The sequence below is a fragment of the Hylobates moloch genome, unplaced genomic scaffold (genome assembly GCF_009828535.3).
Source record: "Hylobates moloch isolate HMO894 unplaced genomic scaffold, HMol_V3 SCAFFOLD_1, whole genome shotgun sequence".
Classification (NCBI taxonomy): domain Eukaryota; kingdom Metazoa; phylum Chordata; class Mammalia; order Primates; family Hylobatidae; genus Hylobates; species Hylobates moloch.
The window spans coordinates 112,950,828-112,967,256 of NW_026652276.1; the positions used below are offsets into that span (position 1 = coordinate 112,950,828).

At 45.8% G+C, this 16,429-nt stretch overlaps 1 long non-coding RNA gene across 1 annotated transcript; it reads right to left on the minus strand.

Moving 5' to 3' along the window:
- Nucleotides 1–564: 564 nt before the first annotated feature.
- On the minus strand, nucleotides 565–16,166 carry LOC131384311 (uncharacterized). The gene is made up of 3 exons (XR_009215035.1): nucleotides 16,038–16,166; nucleotides 1,415–1,968; nucleotides 565–887 (listed from the first exon to the last, which is right to left on the minus strand). It is a non-coding gene; the product is annotated as an uncharacterized LOC131384311 (long non-coding RNA).
- Nucleotides 16,167–16,429: the final 263 nt, after the last annotated feature.

Genomic DNA, 16,429 nt, shown 5'->3' on the forward strand with positions numbered 1-16,429 from the left:
GAGACCAGGTGTCACAGGAGGCTCCACAGGGAGCACTGTAACATATCACTGGGCTCAGAAACCCAGCTGTCACAATACTGGTGGGCTAGGCCCAGGCTGGAGACACATCACCTGGTTGTTGGGCCCAGTGTTATGTCACAATCTTCCCTGTGGGCAGGTGCAGGCAGAAGAGATGAGAGACATATGCCCTACGCGATGGATACAGAGAAATGTCAGAAAGCTGCCTGTAGTCAGGGCTGAAGCAAAAATGTCTCATTTCCTAGTGTTGGGCCCAGCAATATGTCACAATACCAAAAACATGCAAGGTCCAGGCAAAAGAGGAGAGTCACATCACTTAAGTGCTGGGTTCAGTGATAAGTCACTATCATTCTTCCTGGCAGGGCCCAGGCAGGAGAGGTGAGTCACATCACCTAGATGACTAACAAAATGTGTCATAATACCCCTGTCGGCAGGGTCCATGCAGGACAGTCACATGACCTAGACATTATTCCCAGCTGTATGACACAAAAACAATGAATGCAGAGCCCAGGCAGGAGAGTCACATAACCTTGGTGCTGGGTCCAGTGATACATCAAATTTTTTATTGGGCAGAGTCCAAGCTGTAGAGAGAGTCATATCACCTAGTTGCTGTGTGTGACAATATATAACAATACTCCATGAGAAGTGGGCTCAAGCAGGAGATTCACATCACTTAGGTGACAGGTTCAGAGATATGTCACAATGCCCTCAGGTGAGTAGCGGTCAGGAAGAAAAGTTACATAAACTAGGGCCAGAGCCCAGCTATATGTCACAATTACCCCAGTGGGGAGCACTCAGGTATGACAGGAGAGTCACATCACATAGGAACTGGGCCAAGCAATATGTAGCAATCTCCACGGCAGACAAGTCTGAAAAAAAGAAGGGTCACATTAACTAGGTGATGAATCAGAAATGTAGCAAAATGATTCCTGTGGGCAAAGACCAAGCAGAAGAAATTACATCACGTATGTGATGAGCTTAGTAATACATCACTCTCCCTTCCTTGGGCACGGTCCAAGCAAAAGAAAAGTCACATTACCTAGCTGTTAGGCCCAGAGTTATGTCACAATCTCTTTTATAACAGAAGCCCACGTAAAAGGAGAGTCACATCAAATAGATGATGGTCCCAGAAGTATGTCACAATGCCTCTTGTTAGCAGGGTCCAGGCATACCAACTCACATCACCTTGGTGCTGGGTTCAGCAATATGTCACAATGCTTTCTGAGAGCAAGGCCAAAGCAAAAGGGCAACGTCACCTTGCTGTTGGGCCCAGTGATATGTCACAATGTTCCTTGTGGGCAAAACCTTGAAAGAATCATATCAACTAGGTGCTGGGCCTAGCAATCTGTTTTAATACACCCTGTAAGGAGAAACCAGGCAGAAACAGTCTTATTACCTGTGTGATGAGCAGAAAGGTATGTCACAATGCTTTCTGTAAGCAGGGCCGAGGCAAGAGAATTATATCACCTGGGTGTGGACCCAGCAATATGTCACAACAGCCCGTGTGGGCAAGGCACTGGCAGGAGAGCCACATATCCTGGGTGTTGGGTGCAGCAATATGTCACAGGGTTCCCACTGGGCAGTGCCAAGGCAGGAGAATAGATTTACATTAGTTAGGTCCTGGGTTCAGCAATGTTTCACAATCCAATCTGTGGGCTGAGCCCAGGCAGAAGAATTGAATCACTCAAGAGCTGGGCAGAGGCATATGTCACAATCACAGCTGCAGGAATGTTCATAAATGAGATTAACAATCCTGCACATGTCCAGGTTCCAGGTATGAGAATCAACACCTCTTTTATGTTGGGCCTAAGTACATGATTCACAATCTCACCAGTGGACTAGATCCATGGACAAGAGCCTCAATTCCTCTCACAGACTGTTTTCTTAGTGGAGTCACATTCTTTCAGGTGTACTGAATCTTGGTCTGAGTGTCAATAACCCACCTGTGGACTGAAATAAACAATGAGTCAATTGTTCAACTTTTGGCACTTTTTTTTTATTGTGGGGTTCAGAATCTCAACAATGGGTTGTGTTCATGTGGGAGGGTGACAGTCACTACTGTTGGCTGGGTATGCTTATGAGTGTTACAATCTCACCTGTGTCCTGAGGTCCATTAGAACATTCTCTGTCCTACTTGAGGGCTTTGTACTGTATGCATAGGAGCGCAATCTTGTCTGAGACCTTCATGCTGGTATGGACCCATGACTGTACTTGTGGCCCTAAGCCCAGGTATGAGTCTCAACATGTCTCCAATTGGCTGAGTCCAGATAGAAGATGCCTTACCTGCCTAGGAGCTGGGTTTAGAAATGTTTCACCATTTCAACTCTGGCTGAATATTAACATATGACAGTCACAATTTCAACTATGGACTGTGTTTGTGAGATTAAGAACCTCATCAGTGAGTTCCATCCATGTGGGAGGTTGACAATACTAAGGGTGAGCATATGAGAAACACAACCTTACCTGTGTGCTAGGCTCTGTAATGACACTTTCTGTACCATTCAAGACCTTTACACAATATGCAAGAGAGTGGCATTTATAATCTTTATAAAGAGGAGGCCCATGAACTCACCTATTTGCCTAAGCCTTGCTAAGAGACACAGGATCTCTGCTATTGGCTGGTTCAAGGCATAAGACTTATTATGCCATCTGTGAGCTAGGCCAAGATAAATGTGACAATTACACCCGTGGATAGGGAATGATAAGTAGAGTCACATCACCTGTTTTTTGGAGCCAGGAATATGTCAAAATCTTCCTGGAGGCCAGGGACTAGGCAGGAGAGTCACATCACCTGTTTGCTGGGCCCAGGAATATATCACACTGCTTTCTGTCAGCCAGGCCCAGGCAGGAGAGACATATCACCTGGTTGCTAGGCTCAGTAATATGTCACAATTTTCTCTGTGGGCAAGGTGCAGGCAGAAGAGGAGACACACATTTCCTACGTGATGGATAAAGAGATACGTCACAAGGCCCCATGGGAGCAGGGCCCAGGTGGTAACTCCCCTTCCCTACATGTTGGGCCCAGCAATATGTCAGAATACCCAGAATACATAGGGCCCAGGCAATAGAAAAATGTCACATTACCTAAGTACTGGCCCAGCGATACACCACAATTTTTTTTTTTTTTGCCAGAGCCTAAGCAGTAGAGGAGAGTCACATCACCTAGTTTCTAGGTCCAGCAATATGTCACTGGACATGGCCCAGGCAAAAAAGTAAAATTATTTATGTGAAAGACCCAGAGATATGCTACATTGTCCTCTGTGTGTAGGGCTAAGAGAGAAAAAAAGTGTTACACAACCTAGGTGCTCATGCCACCTGTTTCACAATCACCCCAAATGACAGGGCCCAGTCATGACAGTCACATCACATAGGTTCTGGACCAAGTGATATGTCACAATATTCTCTCTGTACAGTTTACAGGAAGAAGACAGTCACATAATCTAGCTGATGGGCTTAGAGATATGTCAAAATAACCCCTGTGGGCAGGGACAAGACAGAAGGATTACCTCACCTGTGTGCTGGGTTTGGCAATAAGCCATCTTTCTTCTGTGGGCATGACCCTGTCAGAAGAGAGTCACATCACCTAGGTTTTGGTTCCAGAGATATGTCACATTTTTTCTTATGGGCAAAGCCCAGGTAAGATAGGAGAGTCATATCAAATAGTTGATGAAGTAAGAAGTTAAGTCACAATGCCCTCTGTGAGCCGGGCTCAAGGCAGGAAATTCACATCACCTGGGTGCTGGGCCAAGCAATATGTCACAGTGTCTTCTGAAAGTAGGGCAAAGGCAACAGATTAATGTCACCTTAGTGTAGGGCAAAGTGAAATGTCACCATCTTCCATGTGGGTGGGCCTTAGAAAGATGGGAAGAGTCCCATCAGCTAGGTGCTGTACCCAGCAATAGGCAAAAATATCCCATCTGAACAGAAACCAGACAGGAGTCACATTACCTGGGTGATGAGTGCAGAGATACATCACAATGGCCATGTAGGCAAGGCTGAGGCTGAAGAGTTACATTACATGGGTGTTACACTAAGCAGTATGTCACAATGGCCCATGTGGCAGGGAAAAAGTAGGAGAATCACATAAGCTGGGTTTTGAGCCCAGGGATACGCCAGTGTCCCCTGTAGGCAGTGCCACTAAGGAAATGGTGACTTACATCACTTGGATGCAAGGCCCAGTGATATTCCACCATCTCCCCTGTGGGCAGCACCAAGGCAGGAGTATGGAGTCACGTGTGCTGGTTCAGTGATATGTCGCAATTGCGCCTATAGACTGGGCCCAGACAGGAGAGTCAAATCACTGAAGTACTGAGCAGAGACATATGCCACAATCACACCTGCAGGATGGCTTAGAGATTAGATTAACAATCTCACGCATGTCCCACTTCTAAATTTGAGTCAACACCTTCTGTATGTTGGGTCTAATTAAAAGACTCACAATCTCAATGGTGCACTCGATTTGTTTATGAGAGCCTGAAGTCTTCCTGCAGACTGTGTACCCTTACTGGAGTCACAGACTCACAGATGTGCTAAATATTGTGAAATGCATCCACATATAAGAGTCAAGTTTCCAGTCTGGGGGTGGTACCCCATGTCTGTAATCCCAGCACTTTGGGAGGTCGAGGCAGGCCTGGATCACTTGAGGTCAGGAGTTTGAGAGCAGTCTGGGAAACACGGTGAAACCCTGTCTGTAGTAAATATACAAAAATTAGCTGGGTATGGTGGCACATGCCTGTAATTCCAGCTACTCAGGAGGTTGAGGCATGAGAATTGCTTGAACCCAGAAAGTAGAGGTTGCAGGAGCTGAGAGTGCACTACTGCAGTCCAGCCTGTGTGTCAGAGTGAGTGAGAGTCTAAAAAAAAAATTAAAATAAAGTCAATTTTCCAACTTTTGACTGTTTTCATGAGGGAGACTCAGGACCTCAACAGTGGGCTGTATTCATGTGGAAAGATAACAATTTTTACTGTTGGCTGGGTGGGTATATGAGTGTCACAATTTTGTCTGTGTTCTAGGCTCTCTCAGTACCACACAAGAGATTTCTACAGTATTAACGAGAGTTGCAAACCACTCTATGACCTTCATGTTGAAGGTATAGACCCATGATTGTACCTGTGTCTCTAAGCCCAGGTATGAGGGTCAGCATTTCTATCACTGGCTGGTTCCACATAAAAGAGGACAGGCATGGTGGCTCACGCCTGTAATCCCAGCACTTTGGGAGGCCGAGGCAGGTGGATCACTTGAGGTCGGGAGTTCGAGACCAGCCTGGCCAACATGGTGAAGCCCCATCTCTACTAAAAATACAAAAATTAGCCCGGTGTGGTGGTGCACATCTGTAATCCCAGCTACCCAGGAGGCTGAGGCAGGAGAATCTGTTAAAGCCGGGAGGTGGAGGTTGCAGTGAGCCATTATTGAACTACTGCACTCCAGCCTGGGTGACAGAGTGAGATACTGTCTCCAAAAAAATAAAAATAGATAAAATAAAAATGAAAAATAAGAGTCCTCACCTGCCTAGGAGCTAGATTAGAAATGAGTCACCATCCCAACTGCAGCCAGATGTTCACAAATAACAGTCACAATTTCAACTCCATCCACGTGTGAGATTCAAGACCTTACTAGTAGGCTCTGTCCATGTGAGGGCAAAAATCCTAATGGCTGATAGAGTGTGCATACAAAAAACACAATCTCACCTGTGTCCTGGGTCCTGTGATGAGACTGTCTGTACCACTTGAAAAATTTATATATGTGAGAGACTGGTAATCAACTATGATATTCATACAGTGGAGATTCAGGATCTTACTTATTTTCCTAAGCCTAGCTTCAAAAAACAGTATCTCTCCTATTGGCTGGTTTGAGGCATGAGAGTTATCATCTCACCCACAAGCTGAACAAGGATATATTTTACAATCCCACCTGTCGATAGAGAGTGAGCAGGAGTGACATCACCTGGTCGCTAGGCCAGGAATATGTCACAATCTTCCCTGATGGCAGGAACCAGGCAGAAGAGTAACATCACCTGGGTGATCAGCCAGGGATATGTTACAATCCTGTTCTGAAAGCAGGGCATGGGCAGCAGAGTCACAGCACCTGGGTGCTGAGCCCAGTGACATGTCACAATGCTCCCTGGGAGCAAGGCCCAGGAAAAGGAAGCACATCACCCTGTTGCTGAGTCAATGTTATTGTCACAATCTTCCCTGTGGGCCAGGTGCAGGCAGCAGAGGAGTCACATCTCCTTGGTGAGGAATACGGAGATATGTCACAAGGCTCTTGAGCGTCATAGGGCTAGAGCCCTGTTTGCAGGGCAGAGGCAGGCACCTCCCAACTTCTACATGTTTGGCCCAGTGATATGTCACAGTACTCATATGTGGGGCCCATGAAAGAGAAGAGTCACATCACCTAGGTGCTAGGTCCAGTGATACATCACTATTCCACATTTTGGCAGAGACCAGGCAGAAGGAGAAGGCCACATCACCTAAATCATTAATGTAAAAATATATCATAATACCCCTGTGGGCAGGACCCATGCAGGAGAGTCACCTCACCTAGGTATTGGACCCAGCCATATGTCACAAAACAAATGCATGCAGTGTGACAGTAGGTAGCTAGTCCAGCATAAGCAGGGCAAGAAAGGGCTCCCCACTCCACACACACCAGAAATGTCAGGCAGCAATCAGGTAATGGCCAGGCAGTGAACGTTCTAAAGTAATAATTGGTGACAGCTGTTGCCAGGGAAAGGCGGTCTCCTAATAAATAGGAAACACCTAAAACTGGTCATCAGTAGCTTCCCAATGAGATCTCAGGAGTTGGGTGGGTTAGGAGAAGTAATGCAAGACCCCAGAAGTATGCCAACACATAAAATCCCAAGAGGAGAAGAGAGTCACATCACGACAGTAATGGCAACAGATATATGACACAATGACCCTGTAGGCAGGGCCCAGGCAGGAGAGTTACATCAACTGGGTGTTGGACCAAGTAAAATGTTACAATGGCTCATGTGGGCAGGGCCCAGGCAGGAGAGTCACATAACCCGGGTGTGCTGCCCAGTGATGTGTCACAATGTCCCCTGTGGAAAGCACCAAGACAGCAGAGGAGACTCACATCACTTGGGTGCAAGGCCCAGCGATCTGTCAAGATGCTCCTGTGGGAAGTACCAAGGAAAAAGAATAGAGTCACATCACCTAGGTTGGGGTCCAGCGATATGTCACAATTTCCACCTGTGGGCTGGGTGCAAGCAAGAGTCTAACCATTCAGGTGCTAAGAAGAGGCATATGTCATGATCACACCTGCAAAAACGTCTAGGGATGAGATTAACAATCTTGCACACGTCCTAGTTCTAGGTAAGACAGTCAACATCCCCTGTATTTTTTTTCTAAGTACACAAGTCACAATATTAACTGTGGATAGATTTGTGCCTGAGAGCCTCAATTCCCCCTGTGGACTGTGTACCTGTAGTAGAGTCACAGCCTCACAAATGTGCTAAATCTTGGTCCTGAGTCACCCATCATTCTGTGAACGGAATTTATGTAGGGGAGTCAATTTTCCAACTTTCCACCACCTTCAGATGTGATATTCAGAACCTGAGCAATGAACTGTGTTTATAAAAGATGACAATCTTTACAATTGGCTGGGTATGTATATAAGTAACACAATCTGACCTGTGTGCTGGGCCCTGTTAAAAACACTCTGTACCACCCAAGGGCTTTAGAATGTGGCAATTTGTTGGCCAGGCGTGGTGGCTCCCACCTGTAATCCCAGCACTTTCGCAGGCCGAGGTGGGTAGATCACGAGGTCAAGAGTTCAAGACCAGCCTGGTCAAGATGGTGAAACCCCATCTCTACTAAAAATACAAAAATTAGCCAGGTGTGGTGGTCCACGCCTGTTGTCCGGCTGAGGCAGAAGAATTGCTTGAAGCCGGGAGGCGGTGGTTTCAGTGAGCCAAGATTACGCCACCACACTCCAGCCTGGGTGACAGAGACTCCGTCTCAAAAAAATAATAATAAAAAAACAAAAAAATAAATTTGGTATGAGACCTTCATGCTGGTATGGACCCATGACTGTACCTGTGGACCTAAGAGCAAGTAGAAGAGTTAACATCCCTTCAATTGGCTGGGTCCAGATATGAGAGTTCTCACCTACCTATGAGCTGGGTTTATAAATGAGTCACCGTCTCAACTGTAGCAGGATGTTGGTATTTGACAATCACAATTTCAACTGTAGACCTCATACATGTGTGTAGTTTAGAACCTCACCAGTGGGTTCTTCCAATGTGTGAGGGTGACAATCCTAACAGTTGGCAGGGTATGCATAGAAAAAAACACCATCTCACCTGTGTGCTGGGCCCTGTAATTACACTGTCTGTAACACTTGAGGGCTTTATAAGGTATGTGAGTGAGTGGTAATTCTTTATACAAAGAGGAGACCCAGAATCTTACCTATTACCCTAAGCCTAGCTACAAGAGACAGTATCTCTCCTATTTGCTGACTCAAGTTACAATAGTTACTATTGCACCTTGATCTGGATCATATTTCCTGAGGGCAGGCACCAGGCAAGAGAGTCACATCACCTAGATGCTCAGCCAGATATGCTACAATCCCTTCCTGAAAGCAGGGTACAGGCAGCAGAGTCAAATCATAAAAGTGCTAGGCCCAGCAATGTGTCTCAATACCTTCTGTGGGCAGTGCCAAAGCAGGAGGATAGTCATATTACCAAGGTGCTGGGTCCAGTGATATGTCGCAATCTCATTTGCAAGCTGGACTCAGGCAGGAGAGTCAAATTACTCAGGTGCTGAGGAGAGGTGTATGTCAAAATCACACCTGCAGGAGGTCCAGGGATGAGACTACCAATCTCACACCTTTCCTGGTTCTTGGTATGAGAGTCACTGCTCACTGTACGTTGGGTATAAGTGAAGTAAGAAATTAAGAACATAACAAAATAATAGCATAAGTAATAATAGTAAAGATTATAGTAAGACAAATAATAATAGCTCATAGAATGAATTGCTGTATTAACCAAGGGTGAAAAAAAATTAAGTAGCCCCCCACGAAGTTAAAGTTAAAAAAAAAATTAACTGCCTGTCCCAAGAAACATTAACCATATCTACTCTCCACATATTTTGTAGGCTCTATAAGCTCCTGTTCCTTTCTTCCCTGCACAGCTGCAAGGTCACAAAACAAATAAGCATAAGCTACAAACCAAGTTTTCCCAAAGATGTAAGACATGTTGCAAAAATATCACCGTAGCCTTTGTTCTTGCTTCTGTAAGTCTGCTTTCTGCTTCACATAGTGCCCACCTCAAAATACTTAAAAGGAACTCGTTTTGTTTGTTCGGGGCTCAGACTTTCAGGACACATGTCCACTGAGCCAGTGTACACCTTAAATAAACACTTCCTGCCCTCCATTTGGTCTCTCCGGTTCCTTAATTTCCCACAACATAAGTACACAAGTCACAATCTCATTGGTGGACTAGATATGTGTTTGGGGGCCTAAATTTCTCCTGCAGACTTTGTCTCCTCTGTGGATTCACAACATCATGGTTGTGCTAAATCTTGGTCTGAAAGTCAGCAACCCACCTGTGGACTGAGGCCACGTATGACACTCATCCATGTATGCAGTCAGTTTTCCAACTTTCAACTGACTTTGAGTTGAGATTCAGAATCACAACAGTGGACTGTTAACGTAGAATGATGACAATCTTTGCTGTCTGTCGGGTGTACATCTAAATGTCACAATGTCACCTGTATGCTGAGCTCAGCACTCAGCACTATTCAAGTGTTTTATACAGTATGCATAAGAGTTGCAGTCTTCTTTGCAACCTTTGTGATGATATAGACAAATAATCATACCAATGGTTCTAAGCCTAGATATGTGAGTCAATATGTCTCCAACTGGATGGATCTAAGCGTAGATATGCGAGTCAATATGTCTCCAACTGGATGGATCTGCCTATGAGCTGGGTTTAGAAATGAGTCACCATCCCGGGCCAGGCGCGGTGGCTCATGCCTGTAATCCCAGCACTTTGGGAGGCCGAGATGGGCGGATCACAAGGTCAGGAGAGGGAGACCATCTTGGCCAACATGGTGAAACCCCGTCTCTACTAAAATACAAAAAATTAGCCGGGGGTGGTGGCACGTGCCTGTAATCCCACATACTTTGGAGGCTGAGGCAGGGGAATCACTTGAACCTGGGAGGCGGAGGTTGCAGTGACTGAGATCGTGCCACCGCACTCCAGCCTGGGTGATAGAGCGAGACTCTGTCTCAAAAAAAAAAAAGAGAAAAAAGAAAAAAGAAATGAGTCACCATCCCAACGCAGTCTTCAGTTAAAATTGTGACTGTCATGTGGCTGGATGTTCACATGTGACACTCACATTTCCAACTCTGGACTGCATCTATATTTTAGATTTGGGACCTCTCCAGTGGGTTTCATCACTGTGTTAGGGTGAGAATCCCAGTGATTGGTGGGGTATGCATGTGAGAATCACAATTTCATCTGTGCTTTGCACCTTTTGATGACACTGTGTGGACTACTGGAGGGCTTTATATTATATGCAAGACAGTGGTATCCTCTATGACCTTTGTGTGAAGAAGAGATTCAGAATGCTACCCACTTTTTAAAGCCTAGTTATGAAAGACAGTATCTCCTCTATTTGCCAGTTTGAGGTATGAGAGTCCTCATCACACCTGTGAAGTTTGCCAAGGTATATTCAAAATCCCAACTGTCCACAGAGAGCCAACAGAAGAGTCACATCACCTCAGTTATAGGCCAGGGATATGTCACAATCTTTCCAGAGGGCAGGGGTGAGGCAGGAGGGGTCACATTACCTGGGTGCTCAACCAGAGATATGTTACAATTTCTTCCTGAAAGCAAGTCACATGGAGCAGAGTCCCATCACCAGTGTGATTGGCTCAGGAGTATGTCACAATGCTGTTGGCAAGTCACAAGCAGGAGAGACACATACCTGGTTGCTGAGCCCAGTGATATGTGACAATCTTCCCTTTGGGCAGAGTGAAGGTAGAAAAGAAGAGTCACATCTCCCAGATGATTGATGCAAAATTATGTCACAGGGCAACTGTGAGCCAGGCCCAGGCAAGAGCCTCCAACCGCCTAGGTGTTAAGCTCAGCAGTATGTCACACTACCAAAAATTCTAAGTCCCAATCGTAAGAGGAGAGTCGTATCACCTGGGTGCTGGGTTCAGTGAAATGTCACAATCCCCTTTTTGGCAGGACAAAGGCAAACAAAAAGAGTCACATCATGTAGGTGATGAATAGAAAGATATAACCCTGATGGCAGGGGCTGTGCTGGAAGGCAAAATTACCTAGGTGCTGGACCCAGAAATATGTCACAGTACACAATATATGCACGGCCCAGGCAGAACAGAAGAGTCATATTACCTAGGTGCTAGATACAGGTATATATCATAATATACCCTGAAAGGCCCAGAAAAGAGTCACATCACGTAGGTGATGGGCCCAGAGATATGTCACAATGCCCACTGTGGATAGGGCTCAGAAAAAAAGAGAAGAGTCACATAACCTAAGGGCTGAGCCCAGCTGTATTTCACACTCACCTCAGTGGGCAAGGCCCAGGAAAAAAAATTGTATCATTCAGGTGATGGCCTCAAAAATATGTCACAATGACTTCTTTGGAAAGAAATCAGTCAGGATAATTACATTTGTGTGCTGGTTCAGGCGATAAGTCACTCTCCATCTCTGGTCATGGCTCACGCAGGAGAAGAGAGTCAAATTACCTAGATGCTGGGCCCAAAGATATGTCAAAATCTCTTTATTAAAAAAACTCAGATAAGAGTAGAGTCACATCAAATAGTTGATGGGCCCAGAGATATGTTACAATGTCTTCTGTGCGTAGGTTTTAGTCAGAAGACTTAACATCACCTTGGTTCTGGGCCCAGCAGTATGTTATAATGTCTTCTGAGAGCAAGGCCAAGTCAAAAAAGTAATGCCACCTTGAAGTTGGGCCCAGCATTATGTTTCAACCTTTTCTACAGGCAGAGCCTAAGAAGAGAAAACTTACATTAGCTAGGTGCTGGGCTTAGCGATACATCAAAATCACCCCCGTGAGCAGAGACCTGGCAAGAAGAGAGTCAAATCACCAGAATTATGAGTGCAGAGATATTTCACAATGGCCCCCTGGACTCAAGGCAGGACTCAAGCAGGAGGGTTACATCACCTGGGTGTTGGACCCAGCAATATGTCACAATAATCCATGTGGGCAGGGCACAGACAGGAGAGTCACAGAACCTGGGTGCAGAGATTAGTGATATGTTACAATGTGTTTTGGGGGCAGCCCCAAGGCAGGGGAGTAGGTTCACATCACCTGAGTGCAATTCCCAGCAACATATCACAATGCCCCCTATCGGCAGCACCAAGGCAGACAAATGGAGTCACGTTAATTAAATGCTAGGTCCAGTGATGTCACAGTCCCATCTGTTGTCTGGTCCCAGGCAGAAGAGTCAAATCAGGTGATGGGCAGAGGTATACGTCACAATCGCATCTGCGCAAAGGTCCACAGATGAGATTAACACTCCCAGACACATCCCAGTTTTCAATATGAGAGTAAACACCACCTGTATATTGAGACTAAGTACAGGAGTCACAGTTTCAGTAGTGGACTGGATCTGTGAATTAGTGCCTCAATTTTTTTGTGCAGACTGTTTTAGTGGAGTCACAGGCTCACAGGTATGCTGAATGTTGGACTCAGGGGCACCAATCCACCTACAGATTAAATCCATGTACAAGAGTCAATTTTCCTACTTCTGACTCTTTCTGGGTGTCAGATTCCAAACCTCAATAGGGGGCTGCATTCATGTGTGAAGATAACAATCTGTACTGTTGGCTGGGTGTGCATACAAGTGTCACAATGTTGCCTGTGTGTGGGGCCCTGTTAAGACACTCTCTGTATTATCTGAGGGCTTTATATGGTATGCATGAGAGTTGGAAATCCACCAAGACCTTCTTGCTGGTATGGACCCATGTTTGAACCTGTGGCACTAAGCCCAAATATGAGAGTCAACATCTCTCCAATTGGCTGGGTCTAGATATGAGAGTCCTTGCCTGCCTATGATCTAGAAATGAGTCACCATCCCAACTTTAGCCAGATGATTACATACGACAGTCACTATTCCAACTATGGACTGTGCCCACGTGTGAGATTAAGGACCTCACCAGTGGGTTCTTTCCATGTTTAAAGGGTGACAATCCTAACACTTGGTGGAGTGTGCATACTAAAACCACATTCTCATATTTTTGCTGGGCTCTGTAATAACATTCTCTGCACCAAACGAAGGTTGTATACAATATGCAAAAGAGTGGTAATCCTCTATGACCTTAGTATAAAGACCCAGAATTTTACCCATTTCCTTAAGATTACCTAACATAGATGGTATCACTCTTATTGGCTGGCTCAAGGTATGAGAGTCCTCATTGCATATGTGAGCTGGGCTAAGATGTATTTCACAATCCCATCTGTGAGCACGGAGCAAGCAGAGACACATCGACTGCCTCTCTGCCAGGGATATGTCACAATCTTCCCTGAAAGCATGAACCCAGCTGGAGAGTCCCATTACCCAGGTGCTTGGCCAAAGATATGTTACGACCCCCTTCTGAGAGCAGGGAACTGGCAGCAGAAGAGTCAAATCCCCTGGATACTGGGCCCAGCAATATATTCCAATGCTCCCTGTGGGCAAGGCCAAATGAGAAGAGACACATCGCCTGGTTGCTGGGCCCTGCAATATATTGCAATCTTCCATTTGGGCAGGGTGCATGAAAAAGAGGGAAATCACATCCCCAAGGTGATAGATGCAGACATATGTCACAAGGGCTACTGTAGACAGGGCCCAGGACAAGTCTCTCAACCCTTGGGTGTTCAGCTCAGCAATATGTCACAATACCCAAAATATGCAGGCTCCAGGCAAAAAAAAAAAAGGACCAAGGTGCTGGATCCACTGCTATGTCACAATTCTCTTTTTGGTTAAGGTCCAGGCAAATAAAGAGTCACTTTGCCTAGGTGATAAATAAAAGGATATGTCATAACACCCTTTGGGCAGGGCCCATATAGAAGAATCTTATTACCTAGCTGCTAGACTCAGCAATACATCACAATTTAACTCTGAGCAGAGCACTAGCAATAGAGGAGAGACACATCACCTAGGTGCTGGGTCCAGAGATATTTCACTATCTTTCTTTTGGGCAAAGCCCAGGTCAGAGAGGAGAGTTCTCATCAAACAGTTGATGAATGCAGATATGTCACAAACCCCTAAGAATAAAGCCCAGGCAGAAGAGTCACATCAGCTGGGTGCTAGGTTCAGCAATATGTCACAACCAGGCAGGAAAGTCACAATTACTTGGATGCTAGGTCCAGCAATATGTCACAATGTCCCTTGTGGACTAGGCCCAGGCAGGAGAAGAGTCACATCACCTAGGTACTGGACCAGGCAATTATGTCACAATCCTCCCAGAAAGCAGGGCAAAACAGGACAGTCAAATCACTTAGTTGCTGGGTCCAGTAATATATTGTAATATCTCCTGAGGACAAGGCCCAGGCAGAAGAGGAGTTACATCATGTAGGTACTGGGTCCAGCAATATGTCACATCTCTTCTGTGGGCAGAATATAGGAAAAATGGAAGAGTCACATCAGCTGGGTGTTGGGCCAGTGATATTTCCAAATCTCTTTTGTGACCAAAAACAAGCAGTAAAAGAGAATCACATCACCTGAGTAATAGGCATAGAGATATGTCACAATGCCCCCTGTAGGCAGGTCTCAAAGAAGAGAGTTACATCCCCTCGGTGATAGACTTATCAATATGTCACAATGCCTCTGTGAGCAGGGTCCTTGCAGGAAAGTTGCATCACCTAAATGTTGAACCCAGCAATATATCCCAGGCAAGAGGGGAGAGTTAAATCCCTTTGGTCAGCCAGGTGCGGTGGCTCACACCTGTAATCCCAGCACTTAGGGAGGCCAAGGCGGGCAGATCACCTGAGGTCAGGAGTTTGAGACCAGCCTGGCCAACATGGTGAAACCCCATCTCTATTAAATACAAAAATTAGCCAGGCTGTGGTGGTGGGTGTCTGTAATCCCAGCTACTCAGGAGGCTAAGGCATGAGAACTGCTTGAGCCCGGGAGATGGAGGTTGCAGTGAGCTGCGATCCCACCACGGCACTCCAGCCTGGGCGACAGAGGGAGACCCTGTCTCAAACAAACAAACAAACAAACAAAAAAGTGGCAATCATCAGTGATAATGTATTGTGAGACCTTTGTATCTTGTAAATTCTTTTTTAAAAAATAAATAAAAATTAGGCCCTAAATCTCAACAAACCACAAAAAAAAGGAAAAGTCACATTAACCTGATTGTCTGCTCAGCATTATGTCACAATGTGCTTAGAAAATAAGACCCAGGCAGAAGAGAAGAGTCACATCACATAGGGGGCTGGGATCAGCAATCTGTCACAATCATCCCTGTGGGCAGGGCCTATGCAGGAGAGTTGTATTACCTGCGTGCTAGGCCCAGTGATAGATCACAATTCCTTCTGTGGAAAGAAGCCAAGCAGTAGAGGAGAGTGACATCACACAGGTGTTGGGTCGAGCAAATTGTCACAATACTCCCTAAGGGGGTCCCAGGTAGGAGGGTCACATCATCCAGGTGAGAAAAGCAGAGATATGTCACAATGCCTTCTGTTTATAGGGCTCAAATCAAAGCAGAGAGTCACATAACTTAGAAGCTGGGTTCAGCTATATGTTACAATTGCTTTATTGGGCAGGGTACAGGCATGAGAAAAGGGTCACACCATTTAGGTGCTTGATCAAGCAGTATGTCACAATCCCCATCATGGAGAGGACCTAGGCAGAGAAGGAGAGTCACATCAACTAGGTGATGGGCCCAGAAACATGTCACAATGACTCCTGTGGGCAGAGCCCAGGTCAGAGAAGAGAGTCATATCAAATAGTTGATGGGTACAGAGATATGTTACAATGCCCTCTGTGGGAAGGGTCCAGAGAGGATACTTACATTCCCTTGAAGCTGGGACCACCAACATATCACAATGCCTTCTGAGGGCAGTGAGAAGGCAAAAAGTAACATCACCGTGGTGTTGCAACCAGCAATATGTCACAATCTTCTTTGCAGGCAGAACCTAGGAAGACAAAAAGTCACATCAGCTAGGTGCTGAGCTCAGTGATATGTCACAATCACCTTTTGGGACACGGAATTGTCAGAAGAGAGTCAAATCACCTTGGTGATGTTTGCAGAGGTGTGTCACAATGCCCTCTGCAGGCCGGGCCAAGGCAGAAGAGTTACATCACCTGGGTTTTGGAGTCAGCAATACGTCACAATGGCCACTATGAGCAGGGCCCAGGAATGGAGAGTTACATAATGTGGGTTATGGGTGTGGAGCCCAGTGA